Here is a 23,977-nt window from a genome sequence, read left to right as displayed (position 1 = left end):
GTTGATACTTCATTGAAACTTTCTCCTTCATTGGAGAAGTTGAACATCATAGCACAGATCCATAGTGCCCTCTACTACAGTAGGAAGAGAAGCCATTGGATGGAAAATACTTTATTCATTAGAAGAGTTTCAGGAGTAACAGATCTGTATTATAAAGCAGTAATTGTCAAAACAATCTGGTGCTGGCTAAGAAATAGAGAGGTGGATCAATGGAATAGAATAGATACAAATCACACTATGGTAAATGACTATAGTAATCTAGTATATTATAAACCCAAAGATGCAAGCTTTTGGAACAAAAACTCATTATTTGACAAAAACAGCTGGGAAAACTAGAAAACAGTATGGCAGAAATTATATAGACCAACATCTCACACCGTAGACTAACCAGGAGAATGTTGTGCACAGAGACAGCAATATTGTTTGATGAAGAACTGTGAATGACAACTATTCTCAGCAATACAGTGATCCAAGACAATCCCAAAGGACTAATGATGAAGCATACTATTCACTTCCAAAGAAAGAACTGATATTGATTGAACACAGATTGAAGCATGCTATTTTTCACTTTCTTTCATTTTTATGCAAGTTTTTTTGTAAAAATAACTAATCCAGTAATATTTTACATAATTGCACATGTATAACCTATATTTGATTGTTTATTGCCTCAGGGAGGAGTAAGGGGAGGGAGGGAAGGAGGGATAGAATTTGGAGCTCAAAACTTTAATTAAAAATGTTTATTATTTTTAAAAAGAAGAGTTTCAAGTACTTTCATGTATTGAAGTATTATTAGCTTCATGCTTTCATATTTTTACTTGCAAAGGTTTTATAGATATCTCATAAAAACAAATGGAGAGGGGGCAGCTAGGTGGTGCAGTGGATAAAGCACCGGCCCTGGATTCAGGAGGACCTGAGTTCAAATCCAGCCTCAGAAACTTGACACTTACTAGCTCTGTGACCCTGGGCAAGTCAATTAATCCTTATTGTCCTGCAAAAAACAACAACACATAGAGAAATAAAATATTTTAGAAACAACATATAAGCAACTTATTTTTAATGATAGTTGGAGGACATTTTTCCATACTTAAAAAAATAAAAACCCAAACTCCAAAATGTTAATTACTTCCCAAAATGTCTCTATCCATTTCTTGAGACCTATATTTAATGATATTTTAAATATTCTATTCCATCCCATACCACTCTCTTTTCAATACAAGGATCATTTTCTTTATTCCTATTATTGTCACATTAACGCTTTAAAGATCTGTGTGTTCTATGTTTGACATTGTGTGAATATATTCTCCTTACATTTTTTATGCTAGAGTGCTTTTTCTCTTCTTTTTTTTTTTTTTTTGCAGGCAATAGGGGGTTAAGTGACTTGCCCAGGGTCACACAGCTAGTAAGTGTCAAGTGTCTGAGGCCGGATTTGAACTCAGGTACTCCTGAATCCAGGGCCAGTGCTTTGACCACTGTGCCATCTAGCTGCCCCCCCCCCCCCCCCCGCTAGAGTGTTTTGATACAATTTTGAATGACTTTAGCAAAGGACATTAGCCACTTATAAAACATTGGACTCTTTCCTGAATTTCACTTTCCTCTTTCCATAAGCAGCATACCATTTTTTAAAAAAAATTTTCAGCCTTTTGTGATATTCTCTGAAACTCTTCTCATTTCTTATCTAGTCTATAAATCCTTGACTGGCCTTGTTCTTGTTTCTTGGGGAGGGCAAAATAATACTGTAATACTCCTATGCCTTTTCTCCCTATTACCATGGAATGCCCTAGTCAGTGCTTCATTCTATAATGTTTGACAGTTTTATAAATGACCTGGATAGCAGCCTAGGTGGTATACTTTTCAAATTTGTAGATTACAAATAGTCAGGAGGAATAGCTATCATGTCAAATGACAGAATCTAAGAAGACCTTGACAATCTAAAACACTAGGACAGATCTAATAAAATGAAGACTTCTCATTAAGTTGGTAAAGGAATTTCTTCTTATGATGGCAGTGTGAAAGGTCATAGAGGAGTCTGCTTCTTGAGGGCAAGGGATGGATTTGTTTATACTTGGAAGAAACATTATATGTTTTCTTTCTTTTGTTTTTCAGGGCAATGAGGGTTAAGTGATTTGCCTAGGGTCACACAGCTAGTAAGTGTCAAGTGTCTGAGACCAGATTTGAACTCAGGTCCTCATGAATCCAGGGTTGGCGCTTTATCCACTGTGCCACCTAGCTGATGCTGCCTTTTCTTTCTAAAAGTGTCATTGATGCCTTTTGTTTTTATACCATGGTCATTTCTAGATATGTCACCAATTACCCAAAAAGCCTTACCTTACAACAAAGTAAAAAAGCACAACCAATCAACACAGTGACCATGTCTGATGAGCTATGCAACATTCTGCACAACTCTGATGAAATGTGGAAAGTGTCTTCTCATTTTTTTTCCAGGGCTAAACGTGATCATTGCAAATATTCAGCATTTGCCTATGTTCGAGTGTTCATTTTTTCCCTCATATTATAGTCACTGAAAAAAGTCTTAGCTCTGCATCTTTTACTCTGTTTCATGTCTGCCCATGTTTTACAGAATTTCTCATATTTGTCATTTCTTACCATGCAATAATATACATTTATAATCATAAACCCAAATTTGTTTAGCCATTAATTAATCAATAAACACGCACTTTGTTTTGAGATTTTTGACTACCACAAAAAGTGCTATTACTATTTTGGTACATAAGCAGCATTTATTTATGTCTCTGTTTGCTTTAGGGTATAACCAGTAGTGTGATCTCTGGTTCAAAGAATATTGAGTTCAGTGACTTTTCTCATATAATTCCAACTTGCTTTCTAGTGTGGCTAGACAAAATTACATCTCTACCAACAGCATATGTATGTCTCTTTTCTTATTTTTTTCTAGTGTTGACAATTTTCATCTTTTATCATCTCTGCTAATTTGTTGAATGTTTTTTGTTGTTGTTGAGTCTTTTCAGTCATGTCCAACTCTTCATGATCCCATTTGGGGTTTTCTTGGCAGAGATACTATAGTGGTTTTCCATTTCTTTCTCTAGCTCATTTTTTTTTTCCTAGCTCATTTTAAAGATGAGGAACTGAATCAAACAGGGTTAAGTGAGTTGTCCAGGGTCATACAACTAGTAAGTACCTGAGGTTGTATTTGAACACAGGTCCTCCTGACTCTAGGGCTGGCGTTCCATCCACTGTGCCACCTACCTACCCTGTTGAGTGTTAAGTGAAATCTAAAAATTGTAATTTGCATTTCTCTTGCTTTTAGTGATTCTTATCAATCTTTCACATGGTTGTCAATACTTGACCAGTCTTCTTTTGAATACTCTTTGTCATTATTTTTTGACCATTTATATTCTGAGGAATAGCTCTTGGTCATACTTTTTTTTTGGTTATTTTCCTATTTATTTTGGATTTTAGACTTATATCATAGGTATTTAATACAGGATTCTCCTCACTTGACAGTTTACACTAATGCCACCTTCATTAATTTTGTTTATGAAAAAACCTTTAAATTTTATGTAGTAAAATTGTTTATTTTCTATTTTTAGCACCTTTATCCCTTGTTTGGATAAGAATGCTTCCTATAGCCATTACTACTCCAATTTTCTCTAATTTGTTTTTGTTTATAGTTACCTTTTATATTTAAGTTTCATAGCCATTTGGAATTTATAGTGGCTTTTGATATAAAATATTATCTTAACCTAATTTCTGTCAAATAGAAGAAATGTCTTTTCAAAAACATATTTTTTCAGTATATCTCCAGGGACAAATGAAATTACATTTCCATTAAGAAAATCACACAATCACAGAATCTTAAGGATAGAAGATAGTTTATTGGCCATCTAGTCCAGTTGTTGTTTGTCCTTCATTCCCGAAGAGGACTATGGCACAGGGAGGTGATGTCATGACTTGTACTGAATTGAAGTGAGAGAAGGCTGTGCAAAGACACCAATCTCCTCTAGAGCTATCTGGGTCCAGTGGTAGAGTAGATATCAGGATGACTGGAGATAGCCCAGGATATTTAAGTCAATTAGGGTTAAGTGACTTGCCCAGGGTCACACAGCTAGTGCATGTCTGAGGTGAGATTTGAACTCAGGTCCTCCCAACTTCAGGGCTAGTGTTCTATCCACTGTGCCACTTAGATGCTTCTAGCCATCTAGTCCAATCCATATGACAAAGCAGTGGTGTCAAACTCAAATAGAAATGGATCCCTATTGGCCACATCTTGGCTTGGAAAACCACAAATTAACATTATCTATTCTGTATTATATTTTTATTTATTTTATGAAAGATTTCCCAATTATTTTTTAATCTAGTTTGGGAGGCGCTTGTGAATTTTACAAAAAGATTCCCAATTATACTATACTATACCATATCTATACCATACCGTACCATACTGTACCATACCATTTTCTGGCTTCAGTTTCTTCATCTGTAAAGTGAGAATAATAATAGCATCTGCTCAAAGTGTGAGGACAAAATGAAATAATGTATTATTATTGAGACAGCTAGTTGGTACAGTGAATAGAGTGCTGGACTTACAGTCAAGAAGACTTGATTTAAATCTAGCCTTAAATCTACCGTAGCTAGGTGACCCTGGACCAGTCCTTTAAACTCTCCCAGCCTCAGTTTTCTTATCTACAAAATGGGGATAATAGCACCTACTTCACAGGATTGTTTTGAAATCAAATGAGATAATACTTGTAAAGCACTTTGTAAATGTTAAAGTGCTATTTAAATGCTACCTATTTTTGTTCCTACTGCTGTTCTTGTAGTTATTGTTCTTACTATAACTGAACTTTGCACTACTATATCTAACAAATAGTCATATACCTTCTGCTTAGATACCTCCAAAAAGGGGTAATTTACTACTTTCTGAGGCAGCTTATTCCTTTTTTTTGAACAGCTATAAATAATATTAAGGGTTTTTTTGTTTGTTTTTTCTTGACATGAAGCCTACATGTGCCTTTTCATTCAATGTCCCTGGTTCTGTCCTTTGGGGCCAAAGGGCATGTCAAGTTAGGCATCCCAACTTCTAGTTTCTTAATTTTAAATTGATATTAATGAGAGATTATGTTCCCATTTAAAAAAGGGATGGAATTCATAAAAGACCTAGGTGGACTGCCCTTTAACTAAAGTAATTCCTCCACTCTGTTTTTTGGACTGATCATAAAGCTTCTTACTAACAGCTAGAGAACCTAGGAACAAAAGTATAGAATCAGATATGACAGGATGAGCCTTCAGTTTGGTTAGTTTAGCTCTTTCCCTTAGTCATAAAGACCAAATATTCATAAATAATTAGGCCCTGTTTATCACTCATAGCAGGTATACAAATGAAAACTAACCCCTGTTCAGTCTAGGAGGTATACACAAGATAGCCAATCTTTATGTTATTATTATTATTATTATTATTATTATTATTTTGCTTATATCTGTTATTTTACTTTCTTTTGCTCTGAGTATCTTGCCTTCTGATATTAATCAGGCCTATATTCCTTATTAATATTAAAATGCTAATTCTTCCAGTTTTTACAATTAGTTTTAGACTTTTATTAAACACTGAAAAATAGCATTTATGTGTTATGGAAGTACAGCCTTTTGGGATCATCTATTTCTTCTTTATATTTATTTTTTCTTTGGCAGTAGAGGCACTTATTTCTTTATTTCTCTGTTGGTCCCAAAGAAGGAAATACATGCATCTTGAGTAAAGAATGTGAGAAATAAAAACTTTTAAGTTGCATTAGGAACATGAGGGAAATAAACAACTGTCAAAAAAGGCCTAGAGGCCCCACTAGAAAAATCCCCACAGATTGCAGTAGATTTAAGTTTGCAATAAAATGTGTTAGCAGAAAAGGTTGGTGTTTTCAAGTAGCACACTGAGAAGCATTGCATCATAGGTAATAGTCACTCTCTGAGGATTTCTGGTCAGGCCACATAGGTTCTGGGGTTTTTTTGTTTGTTTGTTTTTGGTGAATCCTTACTAGCTTTCTTTTTTAGTGGTTATAGAGACATAAAGTCATAGAATTGTGAAGCTAAGAGAGACCCTTTAGGTCATTTACCCCCACTCCATCATGATGAAGAAACCAAGGCCCAGAGAGGTTGTTTAAAGCCCCAAAGAGAAGAAAAAAAAACCACTAAAGAAATAAAATTTAGAAAAGCTGAAGATTGACAAGAAGCAGTCTAACTTGAAGATTATTGTGACAGTGATTGAGAAAAGATGCAGAGTCAAAAGATGGTCGGCTTAGTGAAGTAACTTGCTCTTCCAATGTCCAGAAGAGTCTAGGTTAGCCTACAAACAACAGACATCCCCAGCTTTCCAAAGCACCAATCTAGTGCTTCTTCTCACCTCTTCCTCTATTACACAGTGTGCTGTTTAGCCTGATCAGGTTATATATTACCAAGGTAGGACTATGCCTGAGAAGTGGCACAAAGGATATCATTAAAAGGATATGTAACTGGAAAAGGAAGTGGGCAGGACCAATAGCAAAAGTAATGGATAGTGGATCAATATACTCCATTGGTAGCCAGTCAGAGGAGGCAGTATGTGCAAATCACTTAACCTTCATCTTAAGGAGGACACCCAGGTCAGCCGTGTCTTCATTCCTCTCCAGGCAGCACTTCTGACTCAGACTTTCCTCTATACTACCCCATACCAATGGGTTTTCAAATTGGGGTAACACTAAAATCTAGATAAATTATATCTACCTTATTCTTCAGTTTACTAAAAAAATCAGGTTAGCTTGGCAGGACCTGTCTTTAATGAAACTATGCTGGCTCTTTGCAATATCTCTTCCTTTTTTTTTTTTTTAAATCTATTTGCTAGCTAGCTAGCTATTTAATGACACATTATAGACTTTCTCCAGGAATCAAAGGCAAGACATGATGGAGACTGCCAGCTCCTCTCATGTCTTCTCAGAGTCCTTTCCTTCAGCAACTTAAAGTGGGGTTAGCTTCCCCCATATTCCCTCCTTTTTTTTTTTTTTTTTTTTTTTTTGGTGAGGCAATTGGGGTTAAGTGACTTGCCCAGGGTCACACAGCTAGTAAGTGTTAAGTGTCTTTGGCCAGATTTGAACTCAGGTCCTCCTGCATCCAGGGCTGGTACTCTATCCATTGTGCCACCTAGCTGCCTCATATTCCCTCTTGAAGCTCAAAGCCTTCATAAGCACCCTGAGTGACTGCAGAGCCCAAAGCTTGAAGAACACTAAAGAATACTATTTCCAAAAGTATCAACTTAGCAAGAGGTCTTTAGTGAAGTCCCACAGAAATCTGTGCTTGTTCTGTGTTATTTAACATTGTAAATGACTTAAATACTATAATAGATGGTATCCAGATGACACAAAGCTATGAGCACTATCCAATGCACTGGGTGACATAATCCAAAAAAATCTAGTTGGGATGATCATTGGGCTGAATTTAATAAAATGAAATTCATTAGGAACAAAAGTACTCTTGAATTTTAAAAAATCAATATAAGTATAAAGAAAGTAAAAATTGTCAGACAGCAACTTATTTTAAAAACAGTCTAAGAGGGGTTTTTTGTTTGTTTTTTAAAAACCTATTTCTGCATTAGTCATATTGTGAAAGAAGAATCAGAGCACAAGGGAAAAACCTCAAAAAAGAAGAAAAAAAAACAGCCCAAAAGTAGAAACAGTATGGTTCAATCTTCATTCAGACTTCATGGTTCTTTTTTCTGGATGTGGAGAACATTTTCTATCGTGAGTTCTTTGAAATTGTTTTGGATCATTGCACTTCTGAGAAGAGCCAAGTCTATCACAGTTGTTAGTCTAAGGAGTTTTAAAGCACTGCAAGCTCAATAGAAATCAGCAGTGTGATTTGGTGGCAAAAGACAAACTAATACATTGAGAAGCATTTTTTAAAAAGTGGCAGAATCACATAGTAGAGGTAGGCTTGAATCTAGGAAGACCTAGGTTCAAGTCATGCCTCTGACACATGGCAGTAACTCACAGCAAATCACTTAACCCCTTGGCACTATGAGCTCTTCTCTGACTGTGAGTTGCAGAGAAGGCCCTGCCCTTCATTGAGAAAGGAAATTTCTTCACGTGAGAATTTCTATAGCAATAAAATCGCATCTAGTACAAAAAAACCCCAAAAGGTTGATAGGGATTAGGCCAGTGACATTGCTGGTTGAGAGAACTCCTACTGGAGAGTCCTTTTACTAATACAGATAATCTCTCTGTACTCTGCCGTAGTCATACTACATCTGGAATATTATGTTCAATTCTGGAGCCACAGTATAGAAAAGACATTGATAAGCTAGAGGGCACACAGAGGAGCTTCACCAGAATGATAAAGGACCAGGAGGAAGATCATTTGAAGAAAATGGAAATGTTTAGCCTGCAAAAGAGAAAACTCGAGAAGAACATGAAAGCTATTTTCAAGTATTTTAAGAACTATCTTATTTAACAAAGATGACACTTATACTGTTTAGTCCCAAAGGGCCAAATCAAGAGAAATGAGTGGAAGTGGCAAAGAAGCACATGTAATCTTTTTTTATGAGGCAATTCTGGTTAAGTTTCTTGCCCAGGGTCACACAGCTAGTAAGTGTCAAGTGTCTGAGTCCGGATTTGAACTCAGGTCTTCCTGAATCCAGGGCCAGTGCTTTATCCACTGTGCCACCTAGCTGCCCCGATTAGTCTTTTTAATATTGTAGCTTTCAAATTGAGAGGCCATGTGACATAGTAGATAGAGAGTTGTCCTTAGATTCAGAAAGACCTAGTTTCATGTCCTGCCTCTGACACATCCTGCTTGTGTGATGCTGAGTAAGTCCCATAACTTCTCATGGACCCAGGCAATTCTCTATGACTATATATTGTAAAGCATTTGCTATGATGCATAGAGGGAGTTTTCTTACCAGGAGTTCACTATTCTAATGAAATCACAGGTCTGGTACCTACATTTATATATAAATATATATATATATATATATATGTGTGTGTGTGTGTGTGTGTGTGTGTATATGTATGTATATATATATATAGTATATATGTGTGTGTATACACACATACACACACAGAGTAATAAAAATTTATTCACATAATAGTCAAGCCATGTTTGAGGTTGCTTCTGCCTGTATGCAATGATATCTTCAGCCTAGCAGAGCAAAGGTCAGAATAAAAAGCAGATAAGAAGCTAGATACTGTGTCTTCCCATTAGTAATTAGTTTTAGCTCCTTCAGGGCAGGGTGTGTTTTTATGTTTTTTTATTTTTTTAAACCCCCCAGTGTTTAGCACAGTCCCTAACACATAATACAGGATTGATTAACTGATTAAATACATTATTACTCTGATACATTTTAAAGATCTTAATCTTCTTGAGTTCAGGAACTTTATCTCTCTCAGTGCTGGAAAGGGATCTTGCTATTATTCAGGCCAAAACTTTCATTTTACAGATGAGGAAACTGAGGCCCACAGAGGGGAGTAATGATTTGCCCTAAATCATATAGGTATTAAGCAAAACTAGGGTTTGAACCCAGATCTTCTCACTCCTTATCTAATGTTCTTTCCACTATACCATACTGCCTCCCCCGAAATGAAGTGAAACAACTAGGAATTGAATGAGAAGATTTGCAGAAAATTCAGGCATTTTATCCATATCTCCATTTATCATCTCCATGATTATGCTCCGGCTGCCTCCCATGCCTAGAATCTACTCCTCTCTCAATTCCACTTTGTTTCAAGATTCAGTTCAAGCACCACATTCTATACAAACTCTTTTCTTATCCCCACAAACTGCTAGTGCCCTCCTGTCTTAAAATATTTTATATTTGTTCATCATATGTGAATATTGACTTACCCTCAAAAGAATGTAAGCTCACTGAGAATAGAAACTGTCTTTGAATCCCAGTGCCCCACATAGTTCCTGGCACATAGCAGGCACTAAATAAACGCCTATTGATTAATTAATTGGTTGAAAAAGACAAGCCTTTGTTTCATGTAAAAGTTTAGAGTTTCTCAAAGTGCTGCACCAAGTTCACAGATGCAATCTAATCTACTCTAATCCTCTAATTTTAGGCCTAATTAATTATCATCCTCTTATTTTTCAAAGACATATGTCCATATGTACCAGATCTTTGGCATGTCCAGAAAACTTTATTTGTCTCAACTTGGTCAAGATACTTCACCTTAGTGTTTTCGATAGAATGAGTGAATTTTACTGAGTCCTTCCTGTGGTCACATCCAACTCTAAATCTGTGATCCTATGAATTTTATAGCATATTCAGAACAGTAGACATGATGTCTAATAACTCACTTGAATATGAATGGAGGGATAAACAGATCACTCTTTGGAGTCCAGGAACCTTTTGTGAGGCCCATCAGCATTTCTAATTCTATTAATATACCCCCACAAAAGCAGTATGGTGCAGAAGATCTCAGACCACTTGACATCAGCATCCTTTGGGCTTAACTGAAATTTAACTGGTATCAAAAAACCTACTTTTCATCCAATGTCTTATAAGCTTTGGGATCATTTGCCATTTCTAATCAGCCTTCCCTCTAGCTGGAAGAGTAGCAGTTTTTGTTGTTGTTGTTTGTTTATTTATTTATTTATGCATTTTTTGAGGCTATTGGGGTTAAGTGACTTGCCCAGGGTCACACAGCTAGTAAGTGTCAAGTGTCTGAGGTCACATTTGAACTCAGGTCCTCCTGAATCCTGGGCCAGTGTTCTATCCACTGGGCCACCTAGCTGCCCCAAGAGTAGGAGTTTTGAAGAAAATCTCCTGGTTTTTTTCCTTCCTTGAAGTCAAGAAAGTTTTGGGGTAAGAGTTATCCAGAAGTTTGGAAAGAAAATAAAATTTCAAATCTTGTTTTGTTTATATGCTGCACTGCTTAGGCTTATATGCTGCACTGCTTAGGTCTATGAATGAATGAAAATATAGACACTGACTGTCATAGAGTTAACAACAGTTTTGTGGTTTTTGTTTTGCTTTTGTTTTTAAAAGATATATTGATACAGGTTCATATCTTGGATTAAATTGAATTTGAAAGGTAAAAATAGTAAGGTCCTGGTTTTATGTATATAAGGAAGAACTACTTTACTCTCTTTTTTATAAATTAGGAATTCGTGTTGTGGCAATTAAATTTTTTAAAAAGTCTCATCTAAGGTCATTTTCCTTGAAGCTATCAACACTGCTTTCACTTGGTGGTCATAATAAAAGTTTTAAATTAAACTCTGAATATCATGCAAAAAACCCCTTAATCAGAACACATACCTATAGGCCATAAAATAACTGTGCTGACAGAGTATTGTCACTGTCATTTATGGGAGAAGAGCATTGGGAAAACTTTTTCCTTTTTGTAACAGAAAAAAAATATATAGTCTATACAATTCCACCTCTTTATAGGTTTAAACCTAAGGGCATTTTAAACAGTAAATTGAGTTAGTATCTTTGCCTGCAGCTCTGTTCTAAACATTTATTGTTATTAGAAACATGTTTCTTTATTGTGAAAATCTGAGGTGGAAGTTTATATAGTAGTTTCTTTCTAATTATTTTTCTGCTTGACAGAAGTATTTACAAGAAAGTCATACATGCATAAAGAAATAGGGACTAGGCCTGCATTGATATAGGAAAATCCCATGATACCAAATGCTCTTTACCCATGCAGGACAACAAGTTTGCTGCAAGTTATAGTCTTAGAGTCACCTAGAACAGGGTTTCTTAAAATTTTTCCACTCACAACACCTTCTCACCTGAGAAATTTTTACTCAGCCCTGGGTATATAGGTATATAGAATAGGTGTGCATAACCTTTTACTGTTGCCAAATGTTTCACAACCCCTATGTTCAGTTACGTGACCCCATATGGGGTCATGACCCCCAATTTAAGAAGCTTTGGACTAGAACACGGAGAGGTTAGGGGACTTGCCCACTATCATACACACAATATGTACCAGAGGCAGGACTCAAACCCAGGTCTTCCTGGCTTCAAAGTCAGATCTCCATGCATTGCATCACACTACATCTGTATATACATACATACATACACACACACACACACACACACACACACACATATATATATATATATATACACAGATGCATATATACATATTAAATTCAATAAACATTTAATAAGAACTTGAAAGGTTTGAGAAACTACATGAAGTATTGGGCATATAAAGGCAAAAACAACAGTTCTTGCCCTCAATAAACTTATAGTCAACAGAAATAGGTAAAATGGATTTTTTTGCAGATCTACCTGGTATTAAAGTACAGATTAGCAAGAAAGAACATGTGTGTTTTCTTTGGGGGAAAGAAAGGTTGACTTTGTATGTATAATTATACCAATCATGCTGTAATTGTCCAAAACATTTTTAGATTTTCTCTTTGTAGTTGTTTAGACAACCATCTAAACCATATCGTATTACTTTACAGTTAAGTTATACTTTTGTTTTATTTAGCTATCTATGTATTAGTTTACTTTACTAAAAATGCTATGCTGTGCCAGAATCAGCAAGATTTTTGCTAGACTTGAATCTGAATAATGATTGGCTGTTGTCCACCATCAATAGATGTGGTTTGCCACATCTGAGGATATCTAAAGACCCTGGGATAGGATTTGAAGGCAAGTCTTTTTTGTTTGGTTGTTTTTGTTTTTGTTTTTGTTTTTGTTTTTGTTTTTGTTTTTGTGGGGCAATGAGGGTTAAGTGATGTTCCCAGGGTCACACAGCTAGTAAGTGTCACGTGTCTGGGGCCAGATTTGAATTCAAGTCTGGAATTTGAACTCAAGTCTGGAATTTGAACTCAATTCAGGAATCCAGGGCTGGTGCCTTATCCACTGCACCACCTAGCTGCCCCCTGAAGTCAAGTCTTAAAGGAGTTTCCCAATATTGGGAGCACTGCCAATGTCATCCCAAAGATTTTATAGACACTCAAGGAAATAGACTTGAAAGAAACACTAGTCATTTCTAGAAACTTGGGTATTTTTGCTTAACATTCCACCATGCAAAATGTTATTTTGCTTATAGTACTTTTTGTTACTTCTAGGAAATATTCCCTGTGAAAATTAATTATGTATATTATAATATATATATGTATATATATATATGTACATAAATTGGAATGATATAATTTCTACTAGAAATGATGCTAAATTCATAGGAACATTTGTTATTAAAATTATAATACTTGTAATAGTAATAGTAATCCACTGCTTTCAGCCCTACATAATAATTTAAAATATTTTTATATTTATGCAGTCATATGGCGAAAGAACATTGACTCTGGAGTCAAAGAACATGGGTTCAAATCACATTTCTGATGCTTATTCTTTATATGACCTTATACAAGTCACTTATCCTCCCTGGCCCTCCATTCCTTTATCTATAGAATAAAGAAATTGGACTTTATGACATCTGAGAGCCCTTCTATCTGAAGATCTATGATTCTGTAAAAGCCTATACAGCCTTTCCTCTTATGGGTGTGACATATAGTTCTAATGTTCATGACTTAAAAGGAGTTGGATAGGCTGTCTTAAAGTCAAACATCAAAATATATTATAATCTAAGACTGCTGTGCTTGGAGTTAGGAAGACCTAGTTTAAAATATCTTCTCTGAGAGGTACTAGTTATATGACTAATTAAATCACTTAAAATCTATGTGCCTCAGATAGCATGTCATAAATGGATGGAAGTCTCTACCCTGATGAAATTTTAGAACCTTTACATATCCAAGTATGTCACTAAATATTGCTACAGAGTATATACTTGTTTTACTATCAAGTCAAAAGGGGAAGATAAAAAGAATGACCTGACCAAAATTGGAAAAGAATTACAATAATATTCTTAATGTGTCAGTTTGTAAAGATTTTTCCATGTTTTAAAAAATTCCTGCCATAGAACTTCTTTTTTTGTTAAAACTTTATAGAAAACAGTATTTTGTGCCCATTATCAGTTAGATGGCTGTGTTAATATTCAGGGCAGCACATTTTCAGACTTGTAAAATAGAAACTACCTGGTCTTTAAAGAGAGAATGAACAGGAATGAAACTTATGTGGAAGTCACAAAATGAGCATTTAGAGAATACTAACCTAAATGCATTAAAAGAAATTCTGGGAAAATTGAATTATATTTATATTGATTTATAGGTTAATAAAAGCAACATCATAGGTAAAATGGAGTCATAGAAATTCATAGAATTTCCATAGAGATTGTGTCTAGATTGTCAAAATGAAGTGACTAATCAGAAAACACCAGCCATAAACCACCCATTTCCTTGGCAATGGAAGTAAAAATTGTGACATATTTTCCCCTTGGTCCACTGGCAATGTTTCAACAACAGAAAACACACTCACACATACATATACACAAAACATCATTCTCTAGTGAGAGTAAATGCCCTGTAGAGTTTCTAGATAGACACGTTAGCTGCTCACAAGAATTTTTTGATCATTTGATTAATTTTGGTCATGTGTGTGGGGACAAGCCCTCTATATAACTTTGAGAGTTCCAGAACCCTATCAATGACTCTTGCTATCATCATATCATAGCATTTAACTATGATGGGAGACCTCAATGTACTTCCTGTAACTGCTTTATCTTTTCTGCTGCATAATGTGGCTGTCAAGTGCCTTTCAGAAAATACTGTGTGACTGAGTAGCACTAATAATATGTCTCAACATTAGTTTTTCCATCACTGAGAATAACAACTATATATATATATATATTCATATTTCCTTTTATTAAGAAATTTTGATTTCCTGCCATGTACTCTGTTGACTAAGAATTGGGTGAATTCATTCTATGTATACTTCCCCGCCCCCCGCCAAGGTTCATATGACTGTAACAATTGCAGTGACACCACCTGCTGGAGAGTTACTATAGGAAAGCTCTGCCAGGAGGAGAAGCCATCTGAGGGCAAGCCATGTGGCTTGGGAGGTCAGTTCCTTACCATCAGGAAGCGATGTTTGCTCGTGGGTACTGTCTATCAAAACTATCAGCCAATTAGCTTGGAGCTGTGTGTGTGTGTGTGGGGGGGGGGGGTTGGGGGGGATGGGGACAGGACGTTCCCAGTTTCACAGGAGGCTTGTGGGATGAAGAAGGGGCGAGGCTTGCTCTCTCGCTCTCCTTTTGTGAGGACCTCAGTGGGGAGAGGAGCTGGAGATGCTGGCTCCCTGAGATAGACAGCTGAATCTAGGGCCTCTTTCTCTCTTCACCAAATTCTTATGCTCCTTAATAAATGCTTAAAAAGTCTAAACTCTTGCTAAAGCTTCTAATTTATTGGCGACCACTCCTTAGATATTTTAGACAGTATAACTAGATAGCAATTTTACGTGACGGAACTGGAGATATTTAGCATAGAGAAGAAAAGACTTAGGAAATTATAACTATGATTTCACTTATTTGAAGAATTGTCATGTGATTAAAGGATTGTTCTGTTTGGCATCACAAGGCAGAATTATAAACAAGGAATAGAAGTTACAGGAAGACTCAATATCAGGAAAAACTTCCTAACAAATAGAAATGTCTGTATGGGAAAGGGCCATCTTAATGAGTAGAGAGTTTTCTATCACTGGAGACCTTTAAACAGAAGCCATATATTTTTATTATAGAAGAGGATTCTTGTTCAGATAGCATTTAGAATTGGGTCTCTTAGGTTCCTTCCAACTTTGATATTCTGTAATTCTGAAGGAAAGAGTTCTAAGAAGTCTCAATTCAAATGTCTTAGATTTATCTCTATGGAGACCTTTAGAAAACATTTTCTGGTAGCAGCTGAATACAATATTCATGGGGACTGGAGAGCTTTCCATGAGAAAATTGGTAATTACATTAATTCTTTGATACATAGAGAAGGCCCAGATGATGTTAACCCAGCTAGGTTAGTTATCTTACAGCATCCTACTCACAGCTTGTTTGTCCTCACCACCACATCTTTGCACATTGGAGTTACCTCCACTTGGAATGCTCAGTCATGTCTTATTCCCTATTAATCTATCAATCTATTCATAGCCCAGCTCAAGGCTTAGCAATGATTTGCTGCTACTTCAAAGGACTCTCCTCATTTTTATGCTATTACTATTAATAATTATTATTTCTTATACTTCCATATGTACTATAATTTTAGAGCTCTTTTCTAACAACTCTCTGATATAGGCAGTTCAAACATTCTTCCCCCTATTTTTTTGGATGAGGAAAATGAGGCTCAGTGGTATGTAATTTAAAATTCTAAATGTGAGTTCTAATCTGTCCCCCCAGTTTTGGGGGGAAACTGACTAAAATCACTGATAGATGAATTTAGGTTTTTTAAGGCTTTATTAAAAGATAGTAAAAGAAAGAGAAAGATTGAGAAGAGATTTCTTATAACCTGTGTGTCAAGATAATGGAATGTGATAGATGAGATTTAGCAGATACTCAGGGGCCCACCTGGAGACTGGTTTAAACTGATTGAATTGGATAAGGTGACTGACTGCTGATTGGATTATTGGCTTACTTCTAGTTTACTGGATTTGTACTTAAGGGTATTTAGGAAGGTGATTGTTCTCAGAAGCTAAGAACTTTGAACTTTACATCAAGACCACCTTCAGGTCCAGTGAACCAATGAATTTGAATGACACTAGCCAATCAGCTTGAAAAACCTCCCATTTCTGGGAGGGGAACAGGAAGGAGGAAAGGGACACTGACTAGAGAGCTGGGCCTCTGGCTGTGAGACATCAGAGTGGTGGCAGAGAACTTCAGAAGTGGGAGATTACGAAGGCTAGGATTGCCAGGTTATAGGAAATCTGTTCTCAATCTTTCTCTTTATTTTACTATTTTTCAATAAACCCTTAAAACCCTAAATTCATTTATCAGTGATTTTAGTCAGTTTCCCCCCAAAACTGGGGGGACAGATTAGAACCCACATTTAGAATTTTAAATTACACACCTGGAAATCCTAGCCTTCCTAAACCTCCCACTTCTGACGTCCTCTGCCACCATGTCAATCTCTCACCCCAAAAGAGCTTAAAGAACTCTCTCGCCAGAGTCCACTTCGTCCTTCATCTTCCCCTCCCAGAAATGGGAGTTTCTTCAAGCTAATTGGCTGTGCTTACAATCTAGTAAGCCAGTCAGCAGTCAGTCACTCTTCTTCAATTCAATCAGTTTAGATCAGTCTTCAGGTTAGCCCCTGAGTATCTGCTAAATCTCATCTATCACATTCCATTATCTTGACACAGTGGTTTTGATTGCATGAATGATTATAAAAAGTGGTAAAGCCAGGATTCAAATCCAGGTCCTCTGGCATCAAAACTGGTGGGTCTTCTTTCCCCCTATATTATGCTGCCTCTGCTCTTTGCATTCTTACCCTCTTGAGAATCGCACCCACTAGGCATTCATTAAATATTTATTGAATGGATCAATAACTTTGCTCCACAATGATTAGGTCCTTATTCTTTGTTCCCTCAGAGATGAATATGCAACTTGTGCTACTTTCTCCTTTGTTTGTCTTTGGTTCCATGTGTTTGTGTTTTTTCCCATGTATCTTTTTATTTTCTTAGTTATATTTCATTTCCCTAAAGGTAAGTACCGCATCTTTTAATTTTTCTATTCCTCACAGCATCTAAACTATCTATATGAAGAGTAGCCCCAATAAATATCTATTGAATGAATGGAAAATCTGTATTCTATGTTCTGAATTCAACATAATTTTTGCCTTGTGTTTTTTCCACCTCAGCATTACCAAAGCAATTAAAAAAACTCATCTAATTTTTTTAACCTGACTATCTAAAATGAGCACCTAATTTAATTCAAGGGCTAATTAACCTTGTACAGCATCTGTGCCCTTTCTCTCTCCCCATCTTGCCCTCCAATCAACATGTCAACCCTTGACTGAAATTTCTACATAATTAGGACAGCCTTCATTTTCTAGTCTAGAATATCCAAGCCTATTGATCAAATGACTACAAATGATGTGGCTGACTAACAACTCCTGGAGCTGCAATTCTTAATATTAGCTATTGAGATGTGAGGTTGATATGGATAACTTCATTGGGAAAGACTAGACTTATTGGGTATTTTCCTCTTATATATAAATGCTGAAGTTGGGATTTCAAATTGTGAATATTTCCAAACATACCACTGTTTCCCTCCTCTAAATGTGCCATTTTGATATACCTTATTTCCTGGAGTAGGCATATAGGCTACCATATGGAAACTATCTTTCCAGAGGAGTATAATCTCTAGATAATGGCTCTTTATGGTTTGCCAAGTGCTTGCCTCATGTTAATTCTGTGAAGTAGAGTATTAGTACCACTCAATCCCCATTCTTGTTTATGAAAGAAGGAAGGAAGCAAGCATTTACTTAGTACCTATTGTGCCAGGTCCTGTGCTAGTAACTACAAATATTACCTCATTTCAGGAGCAGCTAGGTGGCACAGTGAATAAAGCACCAGCCCTGGATTTAGGAGGACCTGAGTTCAAATCTGGCATTAGACACTTGACACTTACTAGCTGTGTGACCCTGGGCAAGTCACTTAACCCCAATTGCCTCACCAAAAAAAAAAAAAAAAGGTAAACTGATCTCTCCAGTGTAACATAACTAGCAGGTATCATCATCCCAGTTCTACTGCTCTATCTGTTCTCTCTTCCAGCCTCCCAATGCCAAAGTAAACATGCTTCTCTGAAACTACTGTCTTCTTTAATCCTTGTCTCCTGCCAATTCAATTGCAATTGCAATTCTAGTTACCAGTTTATGAATCCAGTGTCACACATTTTATTTTATTTGTTATGTAAAAAGTAGCCTTTATTCAGATTGAATGGAAATGGGGATTGCTATACTTTGCAAGATGGAGAAAATAATCTTTTAGAAATATGTAAAGCAAGAATATATTCATAATACTAGCATATAGAACTCTACCACTGATTTCCTATGGACTGTGCAGTATCAGTTTTCCTCATTGTGCTGTTCACAACTTGAAATCCAAAAATACAGAACCAAAGACTAAGCACTTTTACTAAATGTCATACATCAAAGGGCATCAGTTAGAGGACAAAAATGGTTGAAGTCATTATACCTACCTATGTCATCATTCTAAGCTAAAAGGCATCAGGTACTGAGCTCTATTTCTATAAGGCCAACCCTGAAAACCAAGGCATTTGAGATGATCTGTTGAGAACCATGTAATAAAGAAGATCTTTTATTTAAGGAAAAAAAAGCCTGGTGCCAGGAAGCCTTACAGCGTAAGTGAACAGGCACTGAGATTTCACAATTATAGACACACCACTGGGAGAGTTAAAAAAGTACAGCATCAACGTGTGTTCTACTGCAATCATTTGTGCCAGAGTTTCCCAAAATGTACAAAAGACTCCTCTCTTAGAGTTCTATCTGTGCTGCAGCCAGTTTAAGTCCTTGGGTATGATCCACACCTAGACCTTCAAGGTCATTTGGATGAATAAAGAGACCTATATTTAGACTAGGATCTAATTCATGAAGCTGATTTTAATACGGAATGAGATTCTGATAGAATGTTTGGATTTTATTTGGAGTTGAATCAAAACTGGATTCCTGTACTGAATTTCCTGATTTGTTTCTAGATCTTAACCCTGCAACCTCTCTTACCCTTTGTTTTCTTTTGAGTCAGACTTTAGCTTTATGTGTTCCTTCTCTTTGGAATGAAAACAGGGTTGAGCTCTAGATTGGAAATGCTTTTAATCTTCCTTTTTTCTTCTTGCTATTGTTTTCTCATTTGTTGTGCTTTTTGCTTTTTGTACTTATAGAACCCACTCTGTGCTCACTTTCCTCACTTCCATTCCCACAGGCTGGTTGGATCTCGGAAGGCAATGACTATTTCTCCCTTAAGACTTTAAGAGACCCCATCATCCCACCCGCCATGGTGAGATCAGGAACTAAAAGAGGAAGAAGCCCTCCGCCAGCATCCACTTCTTACTTCGTGTTCTCCTCCCAGAAATGGGAGGCTCCTCAAGTTGATTGGCTGGTAGCCTTGATAGATAGTACCCATGAGCAAACGTCACTTCCTGATGCCAAGGAACTTGACCACATGGCTTGCCCTCAGATGCCTTCTCCTCATGGCAGAGCTTTCCTACAACAACTCTCCTGCAGGTGGCGTCATTCCAGTCGCTACAGGTGTTTCCAATGGATGAGTCACTCTCTAGCTTGCCTTGAATAGCTCCTTTCAGAAGATCATGTCTTGACTAACAGCTCATTCTACTGCTGGGCAGGTTAGACCGGATTACTCCTCAAGGCTACCTATTCATCAGATTCAGTTATTGCTGCTACTAACTCTAATAGTCTGTTATTAGCTTAAGTTAGGCTTTTCTGACTTCTGAAGTTCTCAAGGTCATTATCTGGTCCATTGTTTCCAAATACTTATTTACCCAAGATCTCAAAAGAATTATCAAACTAGAATGAAGGGTAGAGGTCCTGGAGCTAGCTCAGTCTGATCTGGTTCCACTTATCTCTTGAGGTGTGTCTGTCCTTTGGTTTAGTTTCTCAAGGAGAAGGTTCCCTGATGTACCCCAGATAACTTCTGGGGTGCTCTGGGCCCATAACAAACACATAGTGGTTTCCAATCTTTTTGAGTATGAGGATCCCTTTTAAATATGAAAAATGTGGACACCTATGTGATAGTAGTGGTACAATTTATTAGTACAATATATTGGTTGTGAAAACACAGAATAACATTCAATTAGGTAGGCAAGCAAGCAATAAATATTTCCTAAGGGCCTAATGCCAGGCAAATTCTATAAGGTGACAAGGTGATATAGGGGATCAAGCATTAGACTTAGAATCCTGAAGACCTGTTTTCAAAGGCTGATTCCAGGCAAGAAATTTGTACTTTCAACCTCATTTTCCTCATCTGTAAACAGGGGATAATAATAACATTTACCTCACATGTTTGTTTGAGGATTAAGTGAGATAATAGACTTGAAGCAGTATATAAAATTTAAAATTTTACATACTATTAGCTACTGTATTAAATGAATTTATTTTGTTAATCACAACAGCATCTACAAAATATGAAAACCTTAACATGTATGTATGACATTTTTGCTTTGAAAAAAAGGTTTGTTTGCTTATTTATTATATTGACTCATGCTGCATATTATTTTAAAGCTATGTAAAGACCACCAGGACACTTGGCCTTCAATATGTATTCATAGAACTCTTTTAGTATTTCTGAAACCTCTCAAGAGTCATAGCCATAGACTTAGAACTTGAAGGTTATTTAATCCAGTTTCCTCATTTTGTAAGGAAACTGAGGAAGCTGAGACCTAGAGAGATTAAACGACCTAAGAAAGGTAATTTAATTTCAAAGTCCCATACATAGCTAGTAAGTGACAGATCATAGTATTCAAATCCAGAAGCTCTGAATCAAAATCCTCCACTGTTTCTATTATGTCATGTTCCTCAGTGTCAGACCCAAGGAGGCCACATATTTGCAAGGGTTCTGAGGAGGGTGTGGGATTGAAATCTTTGCATCAAGCAAGAATAACATTTCACATTAAGAAGTATTCCAAGCCATTCAAAACTTTTACTTTCCTACACTAATTAAAAATCACACCTTAAATCAGATGATCTAAAATGACATAGCCATTGTTATTAAAAATATTAGATTTACTCTCTATCCTTCAATTAAATTTTAAAAAACCCTTAAAATTGAAGTATAGATTCATGAAAATGCATTCTAATTCACATTTTAATACAATATGCATGTATAAGAATAGTTTTAAAACACTCCAGGATATGTATTAATGGTCCATTAATGTACTTCTCAGGAGATGGAAGTCATTTGGACTCCCACATTTCATAGCTTATGGTGCACCTGAGGCTTAGATTAATGTTCCATTATTATATGCCATTTTCTGTCAAGGCAATTCAGCAATTCATTTAATCAGACGCGTTGCTCATGAAGAAGGACAAAGTTGGATGACTATAAAATCACGCCAAGCTGCTTGGGCAGATGATGATTGGAAATATTTAATATTATTAAGGCACACTAACCTGGATAGTGAGGCCCACTGTGAGTTTCTGTGGGCAGCAGGAAGAAGGATCTACAGAATTAAAAACTGCTACTATTCCAGATCACTTTGCCCTTACAAAGACGTAATCTCCTAGAAGGGAGATGAGTGCCAGCAGGCTTTGTTTGGCTTTGCTGTACAAGTTGGAAAGTTTCCTAGGTCGCCACTTCAATAACTTGGGAAGTGCCTGGCACACAGGGATAAACCAGGGATTTTATTAGTATAGAGAACTTATTAGTATGGAGAACTTCTAGGGTACGAAACTTGGACCCATGAAGCTCAGAACCTTTTCTGTACCTTAGAATCTTAGAGGAGTGGCCTGGAGCTCTCAGGGCTTAAGTGTCTTCCCAGGAGCACACAGGAAGTATGTGACAGAAGTGCCCCTATGTTCTCTTGGCTTTGAGGCCAACTCTCTATTTCCTCTGCCATGCTACCTCTCATACATAGAGAATGATAACTATTGATGCCTGCCATGTGTTGCAGGCTCATCATAGGTACCTAACAAGTGCTTGTTGATTAACTACTGGTAAGTTGCTGGAGGGATGGACAAATAAATCCTAAGTTCCATCAAAATATTATCCAAACTAGACAAAGACCTAGTTTGAGTTGGGAATGGTGTGAAAAAGCACAGGAGTCCTTGTCCTATGATAAAAATTTTCCCTCTTTTAGGGTAGAGCTGAAAAATTAACCATATAAATTGTGTTTTACACTTTAAAATATTCTTCTTCTTCTTCTTTACTTTGAACATGCTTTCAAAATCATATTTAAAAACTTTAGGAAGCCCTAGGTTTCAGAACTCTGGTCAGCTTGAAATCTTGCAACATCTGTTACTTTTTTATTTTGTTACTAACCAATTCTGAATAGTCTGCTCTCACTCACTGAATGATCTTACTCAGGTTCAAATGGCTAGAAATAAAGGATCACTTGATCACATTGCTTACATCCAAAGAGAATTGAGTCAGTTTCATAATTTAATGGGAAATAGGCATAAAAATAATTGACTTTTGTGACTCATCTTTTAAAAATAAATACTTGTGCATCCTTGACTACTGGTGAACTATGCAAAGTGTTGTTCCATTCTAGTCATATTGCTATTTGGCTTCTTTCCTTCTTTTTTTTTTTTTTTGGCATGGACTGGTCGTGACAAATTTAGAAAGTTATAAATAGTCCTGGATCCTGTCCCCACCAAGAGAAACTTTTTTGTCCCTCAAGTTGGTTGTATCTATTAGAAGATTTTTCGTCCCCAAGTAATAAAAAGGTATGTGATAATGTAAGAAGTAGATTTAAACATGAATAACACCTATATTAATAACTGTGGTTTGCAAGGGTTTGCATATTCTAAAAAAATTTCTTGACTTCTTTAATGAAATAAGTTCCCACATTTTATAAGAAGGCACTTCAGTGCCTTTGAAAGCTAATGTTATTAAATTTTAAGTTCCCTAAATCACAAACTGTTAAAAGATTTATCACTCTGTTGGTCCTCATTTTTAGTTTACATAATTCATAACTACTTTTATACACATTACTAATGAAAAATCTTGATTTGCTAAAATTAACACATATAAATCTGCTGCACCTAATTTTGAAAAATCTTTTTTCCCCTGTAAGCTAAACAAAATAGATATATGGGACAATTGTTACTTTGAATGTTGCTGATTAATGAAGAAGTTGATTTTCAAGATTGAGGCAGTTTCTAGGATATAATTTGAAATTTGTTAAATGCAGTGCTGTATGGATGACTGTAATTACATAAATTACTCTTAGTGATTTTTAAAATGATCATATCTTATTTAAAATAAAAAAAACAAGGTATTTAAAAGAAATCATTAAAAATGATATTAATGTAGTTTGTTCCAAATTGTAATTAGCTGAGTTCTCCTCATGATCTAGGAGGATTGAAGTATTATACCCCAGGATATAGATGGAAAAGCCACGCAAACCACATTCCTTTCCTCTTCCATTTTGGATTCTGAACTAAGATTGTCCCATTT

General features: G+C 36.2%; 1 protein-coding gene across 1 annotated transcript in view; it reads left to right on the top strand.

Annotated features, from left to right (window-relative positions):
* The first annotated feature begins 23,139 nt into the window (after positions 1–23,139).
* Positions 23,140–23,977, top strand: part of YIPF7 (Yip1 domain family member 7) — a 36,431-nt gene continuing 35,593 nt past the window's right edge. Inside the window, exon 1 of the mRNA XM_043971649.1 lies at positions 23,140–23,244. The gene's annotated coding sequence lies outside the window, so the exon portion shown is untranslated. The remainder of the gene's footprint in view (positions 23,245–23,977) is intronic.

Source organism: Dromiciops gliroides, chromosome 6, assembly GCF_019393635.1.
Source record: "Dromiciops gliroides isolate mDroGli1 chromosome 6, mDroGli1.pri, whole genome shotgun sequence".
NCBI classification, from domain to species: domain Eukaryota; kingdom Metazoa; phylum Chordata; class Mammalia; order Microbiotheria; family Microbiotheriidae; genus Dromiciops; species Dromiciops gliroides.
Note: the sequence above shows the minus strand (reverse complement) of the source record. Positions and strands in the feature narration are given on the sequence as shown.